The sequence below is a fragment of the Caloenas nicobarica genome, chromosome Z (genome assembly GCF_036013445.1).
Source record: "Caloenas nicobarica isolate bCalNic1 chromosome Z, bCalNic1.hap1, whole genome shotgun sequence".
Classification (NCBI taxonomy): Eukaryota; Metazoa; Chordata; class Aves; order Columbiformes; family Columbidae; genus Caloenas; species Caloenas nicobarica.
In genome coordinates this window covers 57,015,863-57,041,285 of record NC_088284.1, presented here as the reverse complement: position 1 = coordinate 57,041,285, position 25,423 = coordinate 57,015,863, and the positions used below count along the sequence as shown (strand labels likewise).

Below are 25,423 nucleotides of genomic sequence, written 5' to 3'. Positions count from 1 at the left end.
GATCCACAAATTAAAAAGACAACAGCCACTAGGCTCAGAAATAGCAAATCAGCAGAGATCAAATGTTATACGCAAATAAGGAGAAAATCATATTGCTAGGAAAAAATCTGGGAAACAAACATGCCATGTCCATATGTTGACTGCTATGCACTTAGTAAAGCTATGAGGACTAGATGTAAATTTAGCTTCCAGCTTACTGGAACTGTAAGTGCTGAACACTGTTTCAAAACAAAGTAAATTCGTTCAAAATACTCATCAGTTAGATTTTGCAGGACTGCGATATGGCAGTAAGAATTTAAAAATCACTAAAGAAAAAAAACTATGGCATCATCCTAAGAGAATTCTGATATGTTTTTAACATATTTCAAGGTCTCCCATATAGATTTTCTTTAAACATCATTTGTCGGCAAGTTTGTGGACAAGAGTTATTTCTACAACCTCACATATTTAGCTATACGCAGTTTTAAATCATTGGTAGAGGACATATTCAGTACTCTGAGATAATTATATCTAAGCTTCAGTTTTCAGTATCATTAACAGCTGAATTTAAATTAAAATAATGAATTAAGTGATCTATTCGTTTTACTACATATTTTAAGTTATTTGACTAAGAGAAGAATAAGAAGCAGCATGCATAAGGAGTTTTCTTCATTCTGGTCTGTTTCAATTATATTTTTTCCCCTCAAAAAAAGGCAGATGTCCAAAGGCTAATAACTCCCAGAGCTACACATAATTTTCTGGTTTAATGGAAACTGAAAATGAAATAACTTGGAATAATTGTACAGTCACTAGTACAGTAAACCTTTACAATACTCTTTATCAGTGCATTTAGAGAAATATTAAATATAGGCAGAAAGAAAGAAACAGGAAGGTGCTTCACTACTTCAGAAGACAAAAGTGCAACTGGATAATGAAAAATGTACAGAACAAAGTTTTCAAATAGCCACAACTTCTTCATACATAGTAAGCAAGGACACATATTCTCAGAGGGACACTAAAGGAAATAACATGAATTTGGAGTTCCTTATATAACTCCTTGCACACTTCACAGTTTATTCTACCACTAGTTTTGTGCTCCTCCATAACCCATCTGCACACTTAGAAGAACTCTTTACAAAGTAGATGCAATTAAAATGAGAAATGTAAAGAAAGCAAAGCAGTTTTGCTGTCCTAGGCTACTTACAACATCACGGAGAAGCTCCATTAAAAAGTCCCATTCAAGGTGCTGAACTCCTCCCTACTTCTCTGCAACCCAATAAGAAAAATGCTCCCCATCAACTATTTTCTGATTCCAAACTAGATAATCAGTAAGATTGTCAGTGGAGAAAAAGAATTTTTAGAAACAAGGTGTATTTCATCTTCTGAGTTCGACTGTTCTTGCACGTATGTCAAGCCTCGACTTTACACTGATAACACTTTAACACGAGGACAAAACAAGTTTGACAGAAGGCTTATGTTTTAAGGAAAGAGAAATCAAAGGGGAAACGAAGGCAGGAAAGAGATGGCTTGAGAAGAGCTGCTTGAGAATATGAAGCACAAAAAGGTGCCAGTTCAGGCTAGCATTACATATAATTAGGTGCATCTCCATCTGAGTTCCTTCTAGATTAATCTGTGACCGACAAAGGTTTTTACCCCCACCTGCCCTCCAAACATATTTACAATTAACACGAAATAAACTTGCCAGCCTGGACAAGAGGCAAAAAACCCCCCCTCAAACCACAAAACCCAACCAAAACTACCAGGAAAGGTGCGTAATAGAATTAAATAAAGAACCAGCCAAAGGCAGTAATTTCATTATAATTAAGACTGAAACAAGCTTTCCACCAGCTTCATCAAAACATATGAAAAGTCACACAAAATTTCGTTTTAAATTTTTTTTTCATTGTCATCTGATAGATGGTTCTTTGGGAAATACTGAAGGCTTCAGAAAAAATAATCTAATTTTATCAACATTTCTTGTAAACATGCAGTAAACAGTTGATACTACTTAAAGAATTAATGAGTCGTCTTTTGTTCTCCTTTGTTAAAAACGTACTCAGCTAGTTTATGCAGCAAAAATATAAAACTTCATATGAAAGACAGGAAAACAAATAACTAAAATTTCCTAGGATTCTCATGGGTTGCCTTTTTGCTTTTGCTCACTGAGAAAAACAAAACCATGTCAACTCCTCCATTCCCTCCTGTCTAAAAGAGTTAAGGACAATCCATTCAGGAATGCACACCCCAAGAACTTCCACGCATAAAACTCAAATGCATTGCATAAGATTAGGAACAGAATATTTATTTTTCTAAAATAAAGAGTTCACATATAAATTATGATTCTCATAATGTTCTCAGCGGGGTACGGAGGGTCCTATAGCCGGCATTATATTGCCTGAACAGCCCCATAGAGGACCCTCTGAATTCCACCCAGGCCCAGCAGGAAGGCTCTGATGGACAAATTGCAATCACATGTGAACAGAAAAAAAGGGAAAACAAAGCAAAGTATAACCATGAAGCAGTAGAGAGCTTCAGGAATGTAGGCAACCAGGAAGACACTTGGGGCAGGAGGGTAAATGGGGCTGTTCTGAGAATTACCAGATGAGAGTCTTAAATTGGCCTCATGATCCACAGGGCTTATTAAAGAATATTTCCTAATAAATTAGGAGAGAGAGGCTTTGCAGCATGCAGAGGCATGGAGATTTTTAAAAATCTGATTTTTTTCCAATAGCTGTGAATTATCTAAAGGAAGAAATACCTAGGATGTAAGTTATATTTCCTGAACAACAGAGAACTTGTGAATTCAAATCTGTTCTTCTATTTGTTAAAAACATACCTTTTAAAAGAATCGTTGAAAATATGCTCCAGAAATAGAATGATAATGAAATATGACACAGTGGTACCACTGCCCCAAGTAAAGGCAGCGAACACAAAGCTATCTTTATCCCATCAAGATTCTGAGATTAAACAGATGACCTGAGCAAAATTAAGTTTGTTAATGGTCTGTAACACATTAACATTACATCAAAGTAATCTAATCCTACAGCAAATCACTCCGAACAGACCACCCAACCAGGAAAAACAAGGGTATCTAAACGTTTTCACCAAGCAGTTATCAAAACAGCCAACAGACCCATTTCCCCCAAACCTACGAAGCTGCAGAAGTATTGCTCACCCACTGCACATGTTCAAAACCAGAAGTAACTAGAACTAAAAGTACTTGAGAACATGTACGGTACAATTATAAAAACATGTTCAGCATAATGTTGTCATTTAATAGGTACTGCTACAGAATTAGCTCACTTGCAGGAAAAATGGTGTAAATTTTAAACTATGCTAGTGATGTTAACTTGTTCAAATGGAAGGGGAAAAAAGGTCCATCATGTAATATCCTGGCCAATAGTTCTGCTTAATGACAAAGTAACAACAAAACCAGCATGCAGTTTCTCTATTTACAGCTTTTCCTTGAAGTACATAAAACTTAAAGCTCTGCAAAAGAAATGTGTGTGCATATGTACAGAAGTCATACAAATGGGATAGGATTCACTGGCACAAATATTGCTACTTCTGGTTTCCTGCATTACATTCCTTGGCTGAACATGCTTTGTTTTTGAAACTGGAAGTGCTTGTTGTTTCTTTACTATTGAATTTAGATTACCCAGAAGAGATAAAAAGTTTTTGTTTCTTCTCCAAGAAATGACCATTTAAAGCAATGTTTTATTTCAAATCCTCTTCATAAGATGTGATTCAAACACTTCTCTGTTTTCAGATTCATAATAAAAATTGCAGCATTTTGCACTTGGCAATACATAGCCATTATTAAGGAGTAACTGAAATTAAGTTAAATTTAAATTAAGTGAAAAAAACAGAGGATGCATAACAGAATATCACTCCTCTCACGTTTGTTGCATTATATCACAATTTCAGAAACCAGAAAAAAATGCTGTGCATCTTAGTTGCTAAACGTTAGTAACAAATATATTAGTCTTTCTGTACAGTAAGCATTTAGGCAAATCTCCCGATTGGACAAATAAAACTATGAAGAAATTTTTTTACAGTTCCAGTTCTTTATTACTTGTTAATCCTACTGAAGGCAGAACCTGCACAGCTAAATATAATAACATAAATGTAATCTTATTTAGCATATTAGGTATGATCTAAGCAACTTCTGAATACAACATTAAAAAACTGCAACAGTTTTACAATTCTAAATTAAATTGTCTGAAATGCTGTGGGTCTTCTTCCTGAGATGTAATTTTCTGAAACATCAGTGGAAGAATAAAACCACGTATAAATTCCTCATTAGAATGAAATCCCTCATGGAAAGGCGGAAGGGATAGACTGAACCCATGGTTTTGACGGGGAGAAGGAGTTGGGGGTAGGGAAATTAAAAAAAAGAAAAAAAGAAAACCTAAAGCAATTCTTACGTGACTTTTGGTAATTCAGCAGATGGAATAGCACAGAGGAACCTGTTAGAACAACGCAGTTTGTCATCAACTAATTCTGTAGGCAGGTGTAAAATTATTTTCTGAGCAGAATCTTTCCTTACTATGAAAAGGTATCTCCTGGTAGCATGAGAAAAATGAGAGAAGTGTTCTGATTCCTAAGCTATGTGCAGGCTAACTGTTGTTACTTTAAAGTCTCCAGAGACACATGAAGTCTGCTGTCGACAAAAAAGAAACAAGCAATTGCAACGCCTTGACAGGTGGAAAACAGATAAATAAGGTCATGCAGAAAAACCAGGAGACCCTGAATGTTAAATTTAAAAAAAAAAAAAAAAAAAAAAGACTGAAATAAAACTGAGAACTATATCCTGTATCTTATAATATTTCATTGTTTTTTTATTATCCTTTTGAGAACACTATTAGGAATAAAGGGCAATCAAACTCTACAACAACTCTGCAACTGATGTAAATGAACGCTACATAAATAGTGATGAAGCTAGAGTGATCACCTTTTAAATCTATTTACAAAAAGATCCCACTTCTAATACAAAAGTGGTTTTAAAATCAGTGAAGAAAAAAACCTAAGTAGCGCTATATACTGGATCACATGCTGATGTAACACAAATTGCAATTATCGTATTTTTGCAACCTTTACTTTTCCCCTCTATCTTCCCTTTATATTGTTTCACATATTTTTCATTGCTCCAAGTATTTAGTGTTGCATTCTCACTCTGCTTCTGTAGCCTCCCAGGTTCTTGTAAGGTATTGCTCAAACTTGTTGAACAGTTTGTTAGTCCCCATACTGCCTATAAACACCTGAGCTTTCAAAGGTGTGTGCAGCTTAAGAACAGGGAAAATGGAAATCTGCATGGTAAATGCATGTGTAACTGTACTACTACAGCATAAAACCTTACCCTTTATTTATCACCAAAGTTGAAAGAGAAAATTAGGAAGCATACAGAATTTATCTACATCTGTGTTGAAGACTGTTGTTTGTATTATGTTTTCCAACTTTTCATACATTTGAACCTTAGAAATGAGGGCCTCCCAGCACTTCCCTGGGAGATTATAATCTCCTCAAACAAAGCCTAATAAAAACATGTATTTCAAAGCCATGAAAAAAAAAATCATTATGATCTTCACATATATGCTAAGCCATCTATAGTCCAATTTTATCTAAAATTTGAGTATATACTTTACCAGAAAAAGCCTACATAGTTGGAACTATGTCTTTTTGTTTCAGGAGGTTTATTAAGGTAGTTTATGCACTCAGCAAGATCCTGTTTAGGCAGGCTGACTGTAAATGTGAGGTTTTATGAATACATTAAATACCTTTCTTATAGTTACCAAATCCAAGTTATCTGAGGGTAATTCTGAATATATTGGAGATTAATGAAATATAGTTCAATAAATCTGTGGTTTAAATCTGCTGAGTGGTTATTAATGTTTGGTACCAGGGTAAGGCCAAGGTACAGGAACATGAAGCTTCTTTTCCTTTCAGAGCAGCAGATCACCCACAGAAGCTTCAAATCTCAGCAGACCAGGAGATGACAACAGAGCCCCAGGCTCCGGCAGCGACATTTCTGAGTGGGACAGAGCACTGAATGTGTTTGTTGTTACTGGTTTTATAAAATGATTTAGTGAAAAGGTGCAAGGACAACACCTGATGCATTTTTCCAAGAGTTCTTCCCCAGACAAGCAGGAAGCATACTTCCACCTGATTAAACACAAGACCAACAATAAAGTCAAATGGAAACATCGTAAATGTTGTTAAGCTGTATGTTTTCTTTGACCTGTATACATAGTTTGGATCAGTTTACACTATGTTATTTAAATAACAACTGAAGTCCATTTGTAAAAAAAAAAAAGTTTGTTTTTCCCCTTTCTCACTCCTACTCCTCTTATTTTTGGTATTATGGATAATCACCGATAAAATTCATTTTTGCTTTAAGTATATAGACTCCGCTGTTTGGCTGCAAATCAGTGTGAGGATAAGATCATCCCTACTAACCATGCACATACTGAACAACATGAGCAAAAGGACATGATGAATAGATTACTCTGTGTATTTCTACTCCACTATGGGGCAGGGATCAGGGACACATGACATGGGGATGTTACGACTGCACAAAGTTACAGTATTGTACAGTACAAGCCCACAAACTCCTATGAGACTTCTAATTATACTCTTCACCCTCTTTTTTCCTCTTTTTGATTAGCATTTCAAAACATGCAATAATACATACTACACTTATTTTCACAAGGATCTGAACTAAAGGAGTTTAGTGCGTGTGGCTGCTGAATTGTGTAAAAGTTAAAGAAATTTGAAATTTTATGTCTTACTTCACATGAACTAATTATTTTTTTCTCCTACTTCCTGAACATTTACTCAAAAATACTCCAAGCACTACTACAAACCATGCATGCTTTAATATTTGGAGATTTCAGTACAAAATTTTCCTGAGTAGCCCAACATACAGTTTTTTACATGAACTGGAATTTGGTCCTAACTTTATTCTCATTATTGTCTTTCTCACACAGCAAATGGTGCTGAAAGTTTTATCTATGCTTTTAACCAATACCATCCAAGATGTTGATTTTATTGTAATAGTGACACATTTAGAAACAAGTTAACATAAAATTATTTTAGCACAGATAATTTAGGTTTGGCATGGTTTTATCCAGTCTGCTCCAAAATTACTTTAATGACAAATATTTAAAGTAGCGTGGGGGAAAAAAAAATAGAAAAAAATCCCATAAAAATGTTTATATGGAGATTCACAATCATCGATATATACTTTCAAAGAGCTTTTCAAAATAGCTTTTACCTTTTTATGCAAGAACTGCAAACACTGCAGTACCACAACATCTTTTCAAAATGCATATGAATGTCTGTACTCATAAAGCCAAACATTATAAAACTTCCCAAGATCACTATTAATCAGTGTTAGCAAAACAGGATAATCAAGGAACAGTGTAGTCCTCCAGATCCACTGACACAGACCTTACCCTAATAGGTGACCATTATAATCCACCTCAGTCATGAAAACAACTATGTCATTATAGCCTAATGACCGCTTGGCCACCTGTGTGGGGTTTTCTGACCCCTGCCTAACTGTTGGCAATGGTTTACTACACTGTTATTGCCAAGCCAAGAAATAAAAAAAAAATCACGGACCTCTGCAGTGAAGCCCTTCAGAGCTGCACCACACCTAATGCTCACACAGCTCGCTGCCTTCTCCTACGCATTGCTGCCTCTGATCAGCATCAACAATGTCAGAGCCCAGATTCAAAACACGCTGCTTCCCATGTCTGTAGGGCTCCTCACTCCTCACTGAAATGAGGAGAGCCTAGCATCTAAAGGCTTCTTTAAGTCTAAACCAGAGTGCAAGCAGAGCTCATAGTTCACAAACACTATCTGCCTTTTTAAGGACGTAATTGATGAAGGATCTTCTGCCTACTGCATTTACAGTGAGCAGAAAGAAGAGCACCAGTTTCATTGACGCTAGCAATATATTAGGCAGGGACAGTTGCACTGATTTGTTCTATTCTAAAAGCAATCGAATCAGAGGAACAATGAAAAGCCCCCCACCCCCAACCCCTGCATGACTGTATGTCACAATTTATGTAAGTGCTCATGTATCATGGTGAAAACCTGCTTCATTTATAACAAGGATAGGCCACTTGAGCTTCTGGTTTTGGTTCCATTTTCAAGGCTATTTCATTAATAACTTGAGCTTCAAGTGAAGTACTATCACTTTGCTTGCCTTCTCCTTTTGTATTTACAAAGATAACAAGCATGAATCACATGCCTATTAAAACAGTGCTGTATGCCTGAATTAATGGTCAGAAAGCTGAATTGCTTGAGCTGCTGTTCATAGCTCTGTCAAACACCAACAGAAGGAATTAACAAGTTTATGATCAGCATCACCATTATTTTTTTCAGCAGCAGTCATGCAATCAAAACACCGTGGTAACTGTGTTCTGCTGCTAATGCTTAAGGGAAGTTATGAAATGCAGAACTGTTGTTCTTCTAGACTTGAGTTCTTAAGGAGGAGGAAAACCTAAAACACAGCCTGAGACAGCCACCAAGAGACACATACACTCAGAGGCTTTCTGAAATAAATGCTCATTCTTCTCTTCATACACTGAGCAGGACTGAAGAGAACCTCATTTAACAATCGGCTTAACATAAAGGGGAGTCCCAGAAATTCCAGTCTAGCACCTTGAGGATATGTAACAAATAACTAAGAGAATACCACCTTTCCTTCTCCAGAAGCTACTCACTGGGTGTTGCCAAGACTTTAAGACAAAAAGTATTGCTCATTGTCAATTTTTTTCCCCCCTCATATTACTTTTGTTTAATTCTGGCTCATTAGGCTTAGTCTCCCTGCTAAGTGGAATAAAGAGTCTCCAAAGCCGAGAGTCAAAATCAAATGGTAGACTAATGACTGTGACATGGAAGTTATATCAACCGCCAGGAAGTGCATGACTTTGCCAGGTAACTAAAAAAATCCATCCCACTTCAGCTACTGGCTTGCACGGATTAACCATGTATTTTGAGCCTCAGGAGCAACAACAGAAACAACAACAAAAATATATCAATGTATCAAAATTAGATGATTTACTTATTGTTATAAGATTTAATTCAATCAAGGTCTACCGTAAGTTTTCATTTCACAGTTAGGAGATGGAAAAGCAATGAATGAAATAATAGCAATAGAACACAATTGCATAGACAGTGACTCATCAACAACACAACTACTCATTAAGTAGCATTACTTATTCCTAGTTTGCTTGCTATTAAGTATCCAAATCTAAACCCAAGGATATGAGTATTGTTCTTGATGCAATGTTTCTGGTGAAGGATCTCCATAAAGAGTTGCTGTCTATATAGACCTTTAAAAAAATTATCGTAGTAAACAACTACTTTATTTTTTTTTTTTTTACACCTTAATTAAAAGGAAAATAGTATTTCAGCATCTACATCCTTGGAAGAAGGCTAAAATTAAGCAGTTCAGGCAACATGATTTGGGATGCTAATGTTTTTTCCTCTCCCTCACAGGTAACAGAAACAAGGGAAAAGAGGGAGTAAGGCAGTACAAGCATAAGGACCATGCCATGGATTTATATGATTAACGAATAAAAGCATTAAATATACTAAATAAAACAAAGGCCACAGAATATTCCACTGTCAAAGGTAACACTAACTGAACTTCAGTTACTTACTGTTGGTAGTCTCTCTGAATATTGGTTTCCCCCACATTTTTCATTTCAGTAAGACACCCAATAATATTAACACTTCTTGTTCCTCACAGGCTTAACAAAGAAAAGCCTCAGAAAATCTGCAAACTGTGTCTTACAAAAACTGTCTTCATGCGGCTCAAAAAATTATTTGCTGAAGCACAGTCTGAGACCTAATTTTAATTGGCGTTTATATAATCAACACAAACTATAAACAAATCCACAGGGGTATTTTGTTTGGTTGGTTGGTTTTTTATGGAGAGCACTCTGCATATCATGGATTGAGACTCAGCCTTAACATCAAGCATAGGAAAGATGCATTAGTCCCCTAAGGAGGGCTTTAATCAGTCCAGTGCTTTGGGAGAGGAAGACAATGAGCTAGAGAGCCACCTTTTAAACATTTGAAATATCCTAAGTCCAACTATGCAACCTTTGTTCATGATCATGAAATCTTATATGAATAATTCCGTATTAGTTTGAACAAGTGCTTATAACATGACTACAAGGACAACCATTGGATTCATCATAATTAATAATGACTCATAAGTGCCCTTAGGGTAGAAATAGAAAAATAATTATGGGCCAGATCTAGTTCAATTTATACTACAAAGTTCGAAGATTTCTTCAAATACATGTTTAATGTAGTTTTTCCAAAAATGTTTTAATATGAGGACTTCCACTAGACTTGTAAAGCATGTTTGGAAACATGCTTGATGTGAAGAGGGAGATGTCTGTGGAGTGAATAAATGGAAAGAGCACTTACATTTTTGGTTACAGTTTCAACTACATCTTTCATCTTTATTACTTTGTTGAGGAAAATCAGAAGGAAAGCCTTTTAGCATTTGTGTCTAATCTGAAATGCAGGTACTGCGGGTCTTGGATGAGTAGCTAAATACTGTCTAACTGCCACAAATAACTCCTACCGCAGATAATCTGTATAGCATCAAAGGCAAAGGGGGTTCCACGAGAGAAAGAGTTCTGGGGTAAACCACCCGTTCTTGTTAACTGCGTGCAAATCACACAGCAGCTGAACCACAGGCTTCTGTTCTGGGGTGGCAGCAGGGTGTTGATTAAAAAGACTCATGAATGACGAGTAGGTAACTGCAGACTAAAGATGTAAAAAAAAATGGATGTTTCTTGAGCAACGCTTTTTGCCGGCTAGAAGCAGCTTAGTCTGCTTGCCTCGTGCACCCCACTCTGTCAGTTCACCCAACTTAGCTGGCCTATAGACTTCAGATGAGGTTTGTGCGAGTGTGCTATCTGTATGGAAGTCACATGCCCCAAGAATACATACTGCTTACCAACATAGGTGACCTGAGCCAGACTGTTTCTGCAGCTAGGCTGGCAGTGCAATTAAAAAGAAGTATCTTCCCAGAATTTTCATTGAGCTTTCACTGTCCACCTACCAGGCACAAATCCACTTGTGTTAACAGCATTCAATTAGAGGAGCTGGAATATGAGGCAAATAAGCTTTGCCTTCTTAATTGTTATGTCTGACTTCTATTCAGTTGCAAAACCCTATCCTTCTGCTTCCTTATAATTGAAACAGTGGTAGTGGAAGGTTAAAAACCAAGTAAATGCATTAAAATGAGGAGAAGAGGTGGTAAAGCAGGAAAAAATAGGACAATGATGGAAAGTATTAGCATGTATTTATTATAAATTGACTATGCACAATCCTGCAAATTCCAGAATTAGCACTCATTTGTTACAACTTCTCATGGAATACAGATTTGTAACACTAAGGAAAAAAAAGAGGAAAAGAGTCACTGAAAGCAGAATTAGCATCTCAGTTTTGTGTCGTCTTGTTGAATCCAGATTTAGGAATAAAAACATTGACACCAAAAGCCCTTCTCTGTGTCTATAAACTGCTAGTACAATTATCAACAGATAAAAAAAGAAAAAAGCCTTTAAAATGCCATTAGACATGTTTTAGCAAAGAGCAGAGATTTTCCTTTTAAATATTTAAAAGAACTGATGCCAGAAGAGGAAGCATTAATTTCACCAGATTAGAGGAAATTTACTGTATCTTGTCTTTTGATTCTTCAGAGAAAAACTGTATTTGTTGAAGCTAGCAACTCTTTTTCTGCTTTTTATATAGCCGATATTAAATTAAAAGTATTTTTGAAGCAAAGGTCTTTATAAATTACCTTACTTACAAGTTGAATTGTAGTTAAATCACTGCTGTTTCATATCCAGATTAAGGAGTTTCACTTCTTAAAAGTAACTTTGCCAACATAAATAAACAAAAAACCCCACACCAACAACCCCCCCACCCCGATAACGTGTGAAATTCCTATTCACTGTCTAGTGAACATGGAAAATTTCTGGACAGGCACCAGTTTATACCTTCAATCCCATAACAAAGATTAAAACGTACATGACTTTTTACCAGGGCGGGGGAAGGAAGGGTTTTTCTGTCTTTCTGTCCTGGTTTTGGTGATAAATGAGCAATATCTACCTCTATATATTAAAAAGAAAAGAAGACTTCAACAAACAAATAAGGTCTTAAAGAAATGAAACCTGGTAGCAAAACTTCAGTTGCTTACTTTAGCTTCAGGTAGATCACTTTCTGATTTAGCTTAGGGAAATAGTTTGTTCTTTTTTTTAAACCAGTGGAAGGCATATCTAATTACCTACAATATCCGAAAAACCAGTGAATAAATGTACATTAAAAATTACCCCTAAAAAGGGCCTGGCATTGACTGGCTGACATTTTCTAGAAAGTTTTATTGTTGTATGTGAGGTCTGAGGTCAAACTCAAGAAAGCTAGCCAAGCAATATATGCGCAACACACCTAATAAAGCAAGCTGTGGGGGGAGTGAGGCGGGAGAAGAAAAGAAAGAGTTAAGCATAAGGTAGTGATATATCATCTTCATATGCTCCTGACTGTTGAAGCTTTTAGCTTTGGGCACTACTCCAAGCTAGAACATCCTCTGGGCTGACCTGAGTCTCAGCTGCTAATGGATCTGGCAGGAACCAGTCTGCTTTCCCTCCTCCATCAAAGCCCGTGGCGGTCTGATCACATCTCTGTACACTCACAATACTGTACAGGACTGGAGGCAACTGGGGAGAACCTGAGGTTGGGCATGGGTAGCATACATCCAAAAACCCCACAGATGGTTATCTGAACCAGCTCCCGCATACGCAGAGCACGTCTCTGTTTGGCTGCACAGCGGCACAAGGCACCGAGCCACAAACACATGATTCCGGTACTCGCTTCTGCAGTCACACAGGTTTTGAAGCAGCTCCAAACGGCTATGATTAACACTCTGGTACAGTGATGTCATAAAGGGTGGAAACAGTTTTGTTTCGTACAGAGGTCAAAAAGAGGAAAAAGAGACAATCGCCACACTCAAATTAGTTTGCTTCAAGTTTTCTATCTTTAAATACCATTAATGTTAATTTAAATGCTGTGGGACCCTATCCAAGATCCATATTTAGGTTCTTAGATGTGCTGCTCCAATATACTTATTGGCAGCTATGCTAGCTACTAAAATTAAGTAAATTAAGCAAGTAAAACAAATTAGAGCATTACTATAGGATGCCTAGATGAAATAACCTAGATTTAGGAAATGTATTCAACACTTCTGGTTAAAACTGACTTTCCAGCGGCTGCATGAGCCAGTGGAAGCGAGCAGGACAGAAGACGGGATCCTTTAGCCCACGCAGCCGGGCGGGAGAGCCCAGCGCACAGACCGCGTGGGTCCATGCACAGCGGCACAAGCTGGGCTCGCTGGCTTGCTCCCACCTCCGCGCTGCAGCGCTCCCCTCTGTTCTAAGGTCTGGTTATTAATATTTCAGACCCACTCATTGGTCTCTAACAGCACAGGTGTCTGCATAGCAAGATGCTCTAAGAAGACGAAAAGACAGTACAAGCTAACACTCAGAGTGGCAGGATTCGCTCGAAACAGAAGAAGCGCTCTAAAGGGCGCAAGCCATTCCCTTCTTCTGTAATTGGTTGTGCTGAGGAAAAAAAATCTCCACAAATGCAGAGGAAAATGCTTTGCTCAGTTACTGATTTTATAAATAAACTGTAACAGTGCTGGCACCCTTAACTTATCATAACAGTGAAGATTTATCGTTGCTACTTTCATTACATTCATCTGCTGATTCAGTAAGGCACAATTAGGAGATGGAGATGAATACAGATGTCTGGATTTTGGGTGCGGTAGGGTTCTGGTGAAGCACATTTTTATTCAGCCTTTCAAAGTATCTATGAACTCTGGTTTCTAAGACAAAATGACTTAATAGTTAAAGCATGCATTACATTTTTGCTTATTGTAAGGAAGAGATAGTTACTGTCCTTTCTTTTCATGTAGCTTATAGAAGAGATGTTTTGTATTCTGTGCAAAGCCGCCAATTGCAGACCCAAAATTATGGCATTGTTTTCTGTTCAATTCCTCAGTCACTTAGAATTACTTACTTTTAACAAGTGCTACAGTAAAATTCCCTGGAACTCTGCACCTGATATAACCCTGCCTCTGCAAATTGGGTGCTGGAAAATGCAATTAACTCAGGAAGTCTGTACTCCATAGCCATATCAAGCTACGTCAGGTAGTGATCCCATCAAAAAGTCTAGAAGTCCAGAAGGAATCTGAGAACCACATAAAAAAACCAGCAGTGTAACAGTTCTTGTTTATTATCCTCTGACACTCTTCAGCAGAATACAATTGCACAAGATCTGATAGGGAGAATACCCAAGGTGAAAAAACACCAAACAAAGAAAACCCAACCAACCGAAAAACACCCACCACAAAAACAAAACAGAAACACAATCCTTAACACAAGGAAAGAGATCTAATTGCCAAATCCAGAATGAGAGAAAAAATGGTGTTGAGGGAAAAAGCTTATTTAGTACCTTGCTGAGAAGTAACTATGTCATGTTCAAAGAACAATGACTTAATGAGACCATTTGAACACCACAGAAGCATTACTAAAGAAAACTATCTTCAGGGATTAACTCTAATTTAAAATAGGTTCTTGATAACTCAGTCTTCATATCAGCTATATCACCCTATATCACTCCCTTCACGTAAGTTTATACCAAGCCCCTTCCAAGGCATATTTATTTAAATTTCCTCTCACTGTGGTAGCTTCATATGAGAAATCTAATTTTAATTCCTTTCCCAAGAGAAAAGAATTTATAGAATCTAATTCTCATGTAGTTTGGACCAATAATGCAGGGCACAACGAAAAATTGCATTAAAACAGCCAGATTTTGATTGCATTTTATGTTGGCAAGGTTTCTGTAGATGGTGTCTGTTTCGGTACACTTAGACGGTTATAATATCCGCTTAGGATGCACTCATAAAACATTGCTTTCTACTGCATATCCTAGTCAGTAGACAACAAATTGAAAAAGACCTACCAAATCACAGAAATGCATCCCAATGTGAATTAACAACCTAACTCTATGAATAGTACTGACTTCAACGAAGAAAAATTAAAAATATTCTTGTTGCAGTTTTCTTATTTGTCGGATGGGCAAAACACCACCCACATTGCTGATTCATATGTTATCATCAGACAGCAGCGCACAGGAAGCTCTACAGGAAGACCACAAAAGAGGATAAGTGTCTAAAAAGGGACAGATAGGCAGAAACATACCAGTAAAAGCATACAAACACCGCTGGAATCGGGAAACAACAGAGCTAGCAAGCAAGCAAGTCATAGCTTCTCTCAGTCATTAATACTAGATCCTCAAAAATCTACCTCTTTGAAACATACATCTATTTTCTGAAACAGAGATGAGGAAAAGCTATGTCATTTTTCATAGAAGGGAGTTGCTGTTTAAAACATTTTGCAATGCAGTAAATGAGTACTCCGACTCCACTACAGAAAGGGCGGCCAGTGCAAGTCATTGTTTATCACACAAGGAGGACGTGAGCTACAAGGCTGCACTGCCATGCCTCTCTCTGATTAGGATGGTTTTATTTATAAATTTGCTGTGCAGAAGAACTTTTTGTTTGAAATGAAGTCTTTCACAACGAGTCTAACAATGAAGTCGCACAATCTGTTTTCCTGGCCAGGGGCGCTAAAACTACCCGCAGGTAGAAATTTAAAAAAGAAATACCAAGACTCAGCTTGAAAAAATGTCAACAGGTGTTTAGATTCATTCACCTCTAAGAGCAGGAAGACTTGGCTTGCAAGCAGCAAATGAACTATATACAACACATTCATTACATGAATACTAAAAGAACATGCTTCTACAAAATAACATGCCTACACAAATAAGCATAACCCCTCTAGATTGCGAAAGGGTCCTTAGAAACTGCCTGACTTTAGAAACCACCTGCACGGCCTATGTTCTCCCTTGCAGAAATACCTCACTCATTCCCAGTATGCAGGCTCCTTTGCAGCCTCTGAGAAGATCTGTCCATCCATGCATTCCTCAATTTCCTGATACATATCCTCAAACATCTTCCCTTATGAGCAAGTCTGAATCAGGCAACTCCAGCTTTCTTTAATAAAAATCTATTTTAAACTGCATACACCTCAGTACATCTCTGCACTAGTCAAACATTCTTCATGTCTCTTAGTGATGTCTCAGTCCGACACTGATGGCTTCTCCATCAAAGAACCAGTTAACTTCTTTTACCGCAGAAGAGTTTTCAACAGCTGCTTACAAAGTGGCAAGTGGTTGAAAAAACTCCAGGTTTTTTTCAAAAAAGAGAATAAATATTGAACTTATTTCTTCCCCAAATTGTTGCTGCGTATCTAAATTTAAAAAATCCATAAAATATTTTTGAAAAATGTCACCACATTTCATTCTGTCCTGTGCCCTTCCTTTTATTTGCAGACTGCTGGCTACAAGAGAATTCATAATATCTGGTATGTTTCTGCACTGTTTTGAATGGCTTTATTTTCAATCCTTCGTTTTTACTCTTTCAACTCTTCAAAGGTCAAGGCAGTATGTAAAAGTTCGAGTGACAAGAAAGTAAAAGAAATAAAAGAAGGAAAACTAACTAAAGGAAACCCAAGAGGTCTTATGTTTATGAGAAAAAGTAATTAAAGCTTTACTGAAAAGGATTTCAGCTTTCAAGAAGTCCTTTTTCAGTCGAGTTTGAATGAAAGCAGCTTTAAAAAAAAAAGGCATAGGGTCAAAAGAATCATATAAAAACACACAGTAGAAGTTTTTAAAAAATCTTCTCTCCCAGAAATCATAGGTTTTTGTGATTACATGCGTTTATGAGTGAGGGGAGAAAAACAAAAAAAAGAGAGAGAGAAAAAAGGCAAAGCCTACCCTCCAAGAGCTTAGAATTGCACAAGATTCTTCCCATTTGACTGTGATGCGTGCCTTTAAGAAGTTTAGCTTTCAGATGCTGGTACAATGAATTAGTCAGGCATTAGTTTTATTCTCAAAAGTTATTTGTACATATGCTGTTATGGCTTAAGACACAGAAATGTACTTTTTCATGGAATACAATCTTGATTGGTGCCTTTAATAAAAATAAACAAGCAGTTAAAAAGCAACAAAACACCCCTCTTCCAATCCGAACTATACATTATAATATTCTGTTACTGAAAAAGTGAACTGCTAACTGACACTACCTTTCATCTACAGTCAGCTGAGAAGCAGTATTTTTGTAAACTGCAGAAAATTGCTATTATACCAGAAGAACTCTCAAAATTCTTACATGGGGCACAAATCCTGTTTCTGGACAAGAACAAATCGCCAGTGGAGTCTGAGAGGATACTTAATGAATCCTATAAGTATAAAAATAACTGCATGTCTGTTTCATACTCAGCAGATTTTTCATTTAGTGAACCATGAGCAATAGGTACTACCATTTTTCTCCACTTCCAAGCAACAAGTTGAACAGAACCAGCAGTAAAGAAGAAACCACTGGGCTACCTCAAAAATAATCATAATTGACTAAACAGGTACTAATACAAGGGCATACATAAAAATCCAATTCCGCTTCATTCTAAAGCTCTTCACAAATGCAATATGACATAGGGTGGCCCTACAAATGGTACAGTTAGAAAACAAGTCTGCAGACAGACTTTCCAAAGCCAAGATGAAGCTTTTCTTCTACAACATACAGCGTAAAATCCCTGTAGATTATAAACAGACACAGACAGGATAATGAGTCAACATTAAATCCCATTCCTGTGTTTTTCTCTTCTTTGGATAAACAGAAACAAACATCAAAATAGCCATGTAGTGGTGCAATCAACCCCAAACACCATGATAAGATTTATGAAGCTTACATGATGACTGTGGCAATAGCTCTTCCTCTGCGGCACATCCCCACTGCTCCTCCACCTGGGACATGGCAGCGCTGGAGTCCCAGCAAGGAGGACGGTGTGCCCAAGGCTTCCTTATGACCTAGTGACAGGCAGTTACCTTTTCATCGAACCTGTATAACTGGCACCATTTTGTTCATGGCTGAAGGAAGTAGCTGGTTAAAGACTGGAGACCAGACGCAAAGAATGTCTTCACATGTCAAGGGCACTCATCTACCTGCTTGTACAGCCAACAATACATACAGAGAGCTTAAGTTCTCAAACTAGCAGTCACAGTTTACCAAACAAAAAGATACCTAAAAAGAGAGAGCATCTCCAAATACACGACTCAGGACACAATTTTCATTTTGGAAATTTTCAAGTAACACTCCAAACTAGCAAAACATGTACATGCAACCCATTACTACACCATATCTACAAACTGGGTTGGAAGGTTAACAACTAAACAATAAGCCAAATTTTACCTCTGGCTGATAGGTCACATTAAGAAAAAAGGAAAGTCATCATCAAGAAACAACCTTAATTAACAAGTAACAGCTTTTCTGCAGTATCACTTGTCCCAGCCACATGCCCACAAACTCTTATATAAGATAGGGACATGAGAGTTAGAGAAACGCTAGGAAGGATTAAAAGTAACTTTTTGTAGTTACTACCCCTCCAACACAATATTAAGCACTCTTTTATCATGCTTGAGACTGTTCACAGAAGTGACTTGTTCATAACAAATGGTTTTCCTACCTATCCACTGTCTTAGGTACACCATAACATTAAACAATCTATAGTCAAGATCTGTACACTTTTTGCCGAAGCTGAAGCATGCAACCGAAGCCTTGTGTTTGATTGTTATGAAGGCTATTAGAAAAAAATTAGAACATGACACAACTAACGTCATGCTTAGATTTCCCTTTGCCAGCCTCCTCTTCCAGAAGCAAAGGACTGACCTCTTGCCTCTCACCTCTATACAATCACCCGAAGTGATGACAAAGTCTAAGAGTGCAGCTACATGGACCCATAGTCTGAAAATAGGCAGAGGCAGGCATGTGGTTGGGCTGATGAAGCACGAATATGTGATCAGTTCTTCATGTGCATATACCTACTTTAACTGGAGAGAAAAAAAAAAAAATAAAATAATCTTTCAGAAAAAGTAGAGAATCAAAGGAATTATGTGAATACCTCTACTGGGCAATATATTCCACAATACAAAATAAATTATATTTCAGGAAAAAAACAGGGGGGGACGGTGTTTTGTTTTCGTTTTAAAACAACCTCTTTGCTTAACATTAGTCTATTTTCTACACCAAAGCTGAATTTTATTGTAAGACAAAGCCTTCTTGCATCTCAGACATTGTAACTTCTACCATATAGGAAGTGCAAACTGCACAACAGACTGACAAAGCCTTCAGAAAAGTATGGTCCATTTTAGCTGAAGATTCCTTAATCCATCGAAGTTAACCTTATTTCAAGAAACGTTTGTGTTTTACTAGAAGTGAATAACGAAGACATGAGATTTCAAGAATTTTTAGTCATTCTACGTAACTTAACCAGAACATAACTGGATCCAACTTCTCCAGAAAAGTTTACAGCAGGAAGGAAATAATTTCATAATGTTTCAGAGGAAAATATGACAAAAACATTTCAATATGAAATTACTTCAGAAATAAAAGCTGGATAACCTTAGCATGTCTTCTGTACAAATGAACAAAATAATCAGGAAGCTGTTTCTTGAAAATACTTATACATGGTTCTGTTTATATGTTTTCTGTTTAAAATTTTATTATATCAATACTTATATTTACACAACTGTTGCTAATTATGAAGAAAGTCAGAACCATCCCAAGAGTATAAAAGCTCATTCGCTTAAAATAAACACCAAACTCCTATCACACAGAAAAGTGGCCCTGAGCATATTTCACATTTTAATTTTTATCACTTATTCATTCTCCACACTAGCAGAAAGAGCAAAATGGTGAAATTGGAAAGAATAAGCACAGACATCACATGCCACATGAGTGTTTTTCTACATGACTTATCACTTCTCATTAGCAAAAGGCAGTTAATCACTTAAAATGTTGTATTTAAAAAAGAGCTTTACTTAAAATGAAATATAAAAGGAGGAAGGAAGAAATCTTATTGCTCTGCAAAAAGAGTAGCTAAAATTTAGTTTTCAAATTTACGTTGAACTGCAGGCACAGACAGTTCCTCATTTTGTATCAGTGAAATTATTTTACTGAGGAAAGTGTTTGTTTATCTGTATGGGATTTTTTTAAAGAAATATATTCTCAGATCTTCATGGGAATGTTCAATCCTGCTTGGAAAAACATCTAAAACTCACACTTCTGCTGGCACAAAGTACGAAACACTTAGAATATAACAGAGGAAACAACCAACTGATAAATGCATTGGAGCAATACAGACAAATGCCAAGAGACCTCTGCTCTAAACAGAGAGCAAGCAAATGAGTGAACTGGCAGAAAGAGGATAGAGTGCAAGTTACTATACGTATAGGGTTTTCAAAAAATGTAGGAAAAAATAAATGAGAAAGAAAACAGCAGAGAGTAGAATAAAATGGTAAAGCCACAGGTATGTAGCTAAAGACCTGCTGAGGTCAAATGTATGTAAGACTGGAGAGGTGCCAGAGAAAAAGGCAGGGCATGAGAGGAGTAAATGACTGACAGAAGGAGGCTGATAAAAAGCTGAGAAAGACAGCTGGGAGAGGCTGGGATCTAGTCAGGATTGTCAAAGTCCTCATGAAGGACTCTCTACAAATTGCTGAAGAGGAAATGGTTCATGGTTTTACTGGAGCTCCTAAAGCTCCCTGAATCAATGTCTGCACGGAGGAAAATGCTATTAGGGAGATGAGTTTTACCTCGCATTATGGTTCCTGGGGGGAAAAAAAAAAGCTGTCTTCAGTTCTTGTATCTGAACTCAGGCTGTTAAAGGACCATGATACTTTAAATGTAACTATACTCTCTTCCATGTTGGCCAGTGCTGCAGCAACCTATTTCTTGCCAAAATAATGCATCTGAAGCTTCCCAGTGTTAGAAACATTTAACTCTTCCACAAGGCTCCTATTTATCACGTAACTTTTCTTCGGTTTTGAGTGCCTGGAGAAGAACACCCGAGAATACTTAAATAGTGAGCACTATGACACATTAAATACTAACTAACACTATTAGTATCAATCTCCTTTTCATGCAACCTGCGTTAAGCCTTCTGCTCCAGGTTCAAGATGCTGCAGAATACTGTTTGTGTGGAGGGCGCCATTCAGGCTTCTCCATCTGCTTGAAGAGCCACTTGATTATCTCTCTTCCAAACCAATTTCATTTCAGCATCCCAAGAATATCATTCTTGCTTTTAACAAACAACTAAAACCCACAAAACATCCCCCACACCCATAAAAGGTGACAAATCCCACATCATCTGACAGTCAAAAACCTTCCCAGTGTTTGCACAGTCCTGCTCTGGATTCAGTCCCTCACACTCTTTGCGTATCAAGTGAGGTGTCTGCAGGAGGACCTTTCCTCCAGCCTAGGGTTGTTCAGCATCAAATTTCACCCAAGACATCTAGAACACTTAACACTCCCACTGTTTACCAGAGATAAAAATTTATGCAGTCTGACTCCATGGCCACTCCTGTTGTCCTACTTCTGTCTGTATTTTTATTTGTTTGCTCCAGTGGATTTGTCTTAGAAGAAATGAGTTAACAAGGTAAATGTGGACTTGAAAATAATGCCAGTAAGATTTTGGACTTTGAAAGCATTTCCCTTATCTGTTTACTTTTACTGTAAAACTTTCCTCAAACTGAACAGGGAAAAATACATAAAGCTTCACCAGAAAACACTATTAGAAACTTAACAGCAAATGTCTATGCGTACAATAAAAGTTATGTTTTCAGCTTATTTACAAACTTTCTTGTAGCCTGTTCTGTTACTGTTACTCACATCAGTTACCTTGTTATGAATATTTACAAAGTCTCACAGGAAATTATGGGCATGGGATTTGAGTAAGATTTCCTGCCTGTTAATCACCACAGAGTGACACCTTCCTGATACTGTCTGCTAGAGCAGAGACACAACTAGTCTTTTGGAATTTACATTGAAAGGGAATAGTATGGGGTAACAGTGGTAGTTGGTGTTCAGTACAGCAATACATTTGTTTAGTATAGTAATAGACTTGGTAGAACTTCTTAATGACGAGGAAAAAAAAAAGCCACCCATGTATACTGCCTACCTTCAGCAATATTAGACAGGTTAAAAAAAAAAAAAAGACAAGGAGAAACAGACAAAGGAAAGGCTTCTAAGCCATTACGAAGAATAATGAAGACATAAGAATTTAGAAGATTAATATGAATGGACTTATTTCAGTATTGGGAAGGAACTACAGAAGCATTGAAACATGGTTCGGCTTTCTAAAAAGACAAATTGTAAAAAAATAAACCTGTATTTTAGTTTTTAAAATGTGCATTTGAATACCTGCAATTGCATGAGTTAGTCCTGCACACTCACAACATTTTGTAAAGACAGGCAATTTTGAGTATTGTCTAGGAACATTTCTATAAAAATACTAAGGTTTTCCCATATTTCATAAAATACTCTAAAATTCAAGAGCCACATGAGAACTGCACAACTCCCAGTTAAAAAATAAGTAACGGAAGAACAATAACACCCAAAAGGAAACTAAAAACCACCCCATAAGCCACCATTTCCTATGACAGACAAATTCCTAAGAGATCACCCTCACCCACCATCTTAAACCTCAGTAGAGCTCATATTCTGAAGTTTAACACAAAAAAGAAATGTCTTTCATGTTATAAGGTTGTACAATCAGTTCTGAGATATTACACTCTAAATACTAATAGTTATATTTATCAATTGACTTTCACTACTCTGATGACAAACCTTTAAACACAGCCTAGATTATTATAAAACAGGAGATTTCACTCTCTGCCTCTTTAGCTATATTGGTGACTATGAAGCCAACATAACTCCACAAGAACTAACTTGCTAAACTTAAAACTTGCCTCTTGTTACATCTATTATATTAAAGTAATCCAACCTAAATGATGTTGTGATGTTGTGTACCACACAAAAATTGCAACTGCCTACTTAACTAACTGTCTGATACAGGAGCATTTCACATTTCAGCAGCATTCAAAGATTAAAAAAACTCCATTTTTAATAATTCCCATTTAAAGGTAAGAAAATTGGTACAGGAAGAGAAAAGCATTTCTACTCTAGTCCCAAAGTCTACTGCAGAATATGAAGAAATTGACAAAAAAGGGTCCTTTTCTTTAGGCCTAAACATATCAATATCAGCTTGAACTGCAGTTTGCTAAACTATTGTGCAGAACAACTACTGTGCTAAAAATATGTTGTTACTCAAACTTTGAGATATTCTCTCCAGAGATAGGACTTCCTGATAGGAGATTCAAATTAATGGGGAGCGCTCTTCCTGTGTTTTCCAGACTGCTAGGCTAATGAGTTTGTTTTCAATGGCCTTGAAAAAAAAAAAAGGCAGATTAACCAACTGATTGGCTTTCAGAGCTCTAAAGTGAAGTGACCTTGTATACCAAGCCTCAAATGCAGCAGACTGCAATCTTCTCTACTCTGGCACAATGCTGTAGCAAGTTTGGTTTCCCCTGTATTTCCAAAAGAATTCGTACAGGAATTACCTTGAGACCCTGTCAGTTGGTGACTTCTATTTTACTCGGCATGTAGCCGTATTAGAAACTGATGGGAATGCTTGTGAAGGACCTGAGCACAAAGATAGATTTCGACTTTTGGGGAAGTTGTTTTTATACAGAGCAAGTGAAGAGCTCTGGACATGTGTATACAGCTATGCCAAACCAAACCAACTCACTCCAATGATATAAAAACACTGTAAATTCAGCACTCTTAACTTAAACAATAACTACAGAAAATACACTCTGTAGTATAATACAAGGAAAAAAAAAATCCTGATTTACAATTAGGACTTCCAGATGCTATGGCAAAGTGACAATCAATATCAACTTTGATGAAAAAATTATTGCGCTTTACAACCAACTAACTTTTCAGGCCAGTATGCTGCATGCTTTGTGCACAGCACAAACATGGAGTGAAAAGGCTGGATGACACATACAAACGCAGTTTCCTTTTTAATACTAATTACACACATTTGATTTTGATTTGTGAGGGATGAGGAGAAACTAGAAAGCTCCAGCATGCAGTTAGATTAGAAGTCCAGCAGTTTCTTTTACCAACTAGGACCAATTTTTCAAACTTTTTCACATGCACAAAAAACCCCACCCAACAGTCAAGAAGGTTAACAATACGGATTTTGACAGACAGGATCCTTTTGACTTCCCACTGCACAAAGCCAGGCTCCTGCAAGACTCTGGTTATTGCAACATCACGCCACCAACAAAGTGATGACCATCTGCAATGACTTTGGCAGAAGCAAATGGAGAAACAAAGCTTCTCTAACCTAGTAATAAGCTTTACCTTTCCTACTTCTCAATTAGATACCTTAAGACATACACAGGAGTTCATAATTAAACTTCATATATGTAGACACAAAAGATTTTCATCTTAAAAGAAGTTTATTTCATCCTGTCTTCCCCTTCTTAACTTACTTCTTTATTGTTAATGTCCCTGCTCTTTGATAGTTTCTGATATTTAAAAAATTATTAGAATAAAAGAACTTTGGAGTAATTCATCACAGGAATTATTATTTCAATCCAGGATTGCTAAATTATAATACTCCTTCAAAAGACTGAAAGAAAGGTGAACCCTCCACTTGTGTGACATCTTAAATTCTCCACCTGACAAAGCTGATGATAATGGCTCAACACAGTAAAAATCAGGAGAAGTTCTCAAGATCTGTTATCAAATTTGTACTGCTTCTGTGAACAAGAAGTGGGAGATATAGCCATGTAATCCTGTGCCTTACCATGTATTCAAATAAACATTATGCATTTCACTCTCCTTCATAGAATAGTTTGGGTTGGAAGGGACCTTCAAAGGTCATCTAGTCCAACCCCCCTGCAATGAGCAGCAACATCTTTCACTAGATGAGGAAAGAAGTCAGACTGGTCAGAGATGAACCATCCAAATATTTCAAATCTATTTTGTTGTTTTAAATTTCAGTAACGGCAATCTCAAAAGAATCTGATTATTTTAAGGTCTTGTGTTGAAAATTTTATTTCACAATATGTTCACACACAAACAGAAATCCTCACCTACTTTTCTAATAATTCAATTTTTTTTCAACTTGTAATGCTAATGGCAAACCTTAAGCAGTAAAGTTCTGCTACAGATCAGAAGAATGGTTTAACTGTGCTCTGGCCAGAGCATGGCTTGCCTGGGAGGAAAAGACAAGGGGTAACTGAAGTCACAGTCAAAGAGCAGCCTGCCATTAAACAACCTCTGTCCTGTGACAAACCCCCCAGGCATCTTAAGACCAGCTCTTGTTAAAAGTAGCACCTTTGTGTTGCCAAAACAGCAAAAAGAGCAGAGAACTGAAGG

At 37.0% G+C, this 25,423-nt stretch overlaps 1 protein-coding gene across 2 annotated transcripts in view; it reads right to left on the bottom strand.

Moving 5' to 3' along the window:
* LOC136001328 (guanine nucleotide-binding protein G(q) subunit alpha) overlaps positions 1–25,423 on the bottom strand; it is a 139,326-nt gene that overhangs the window by 67,913 nt on the left and 45,990 nt on the right. The window lies entirely within an intron of this gene.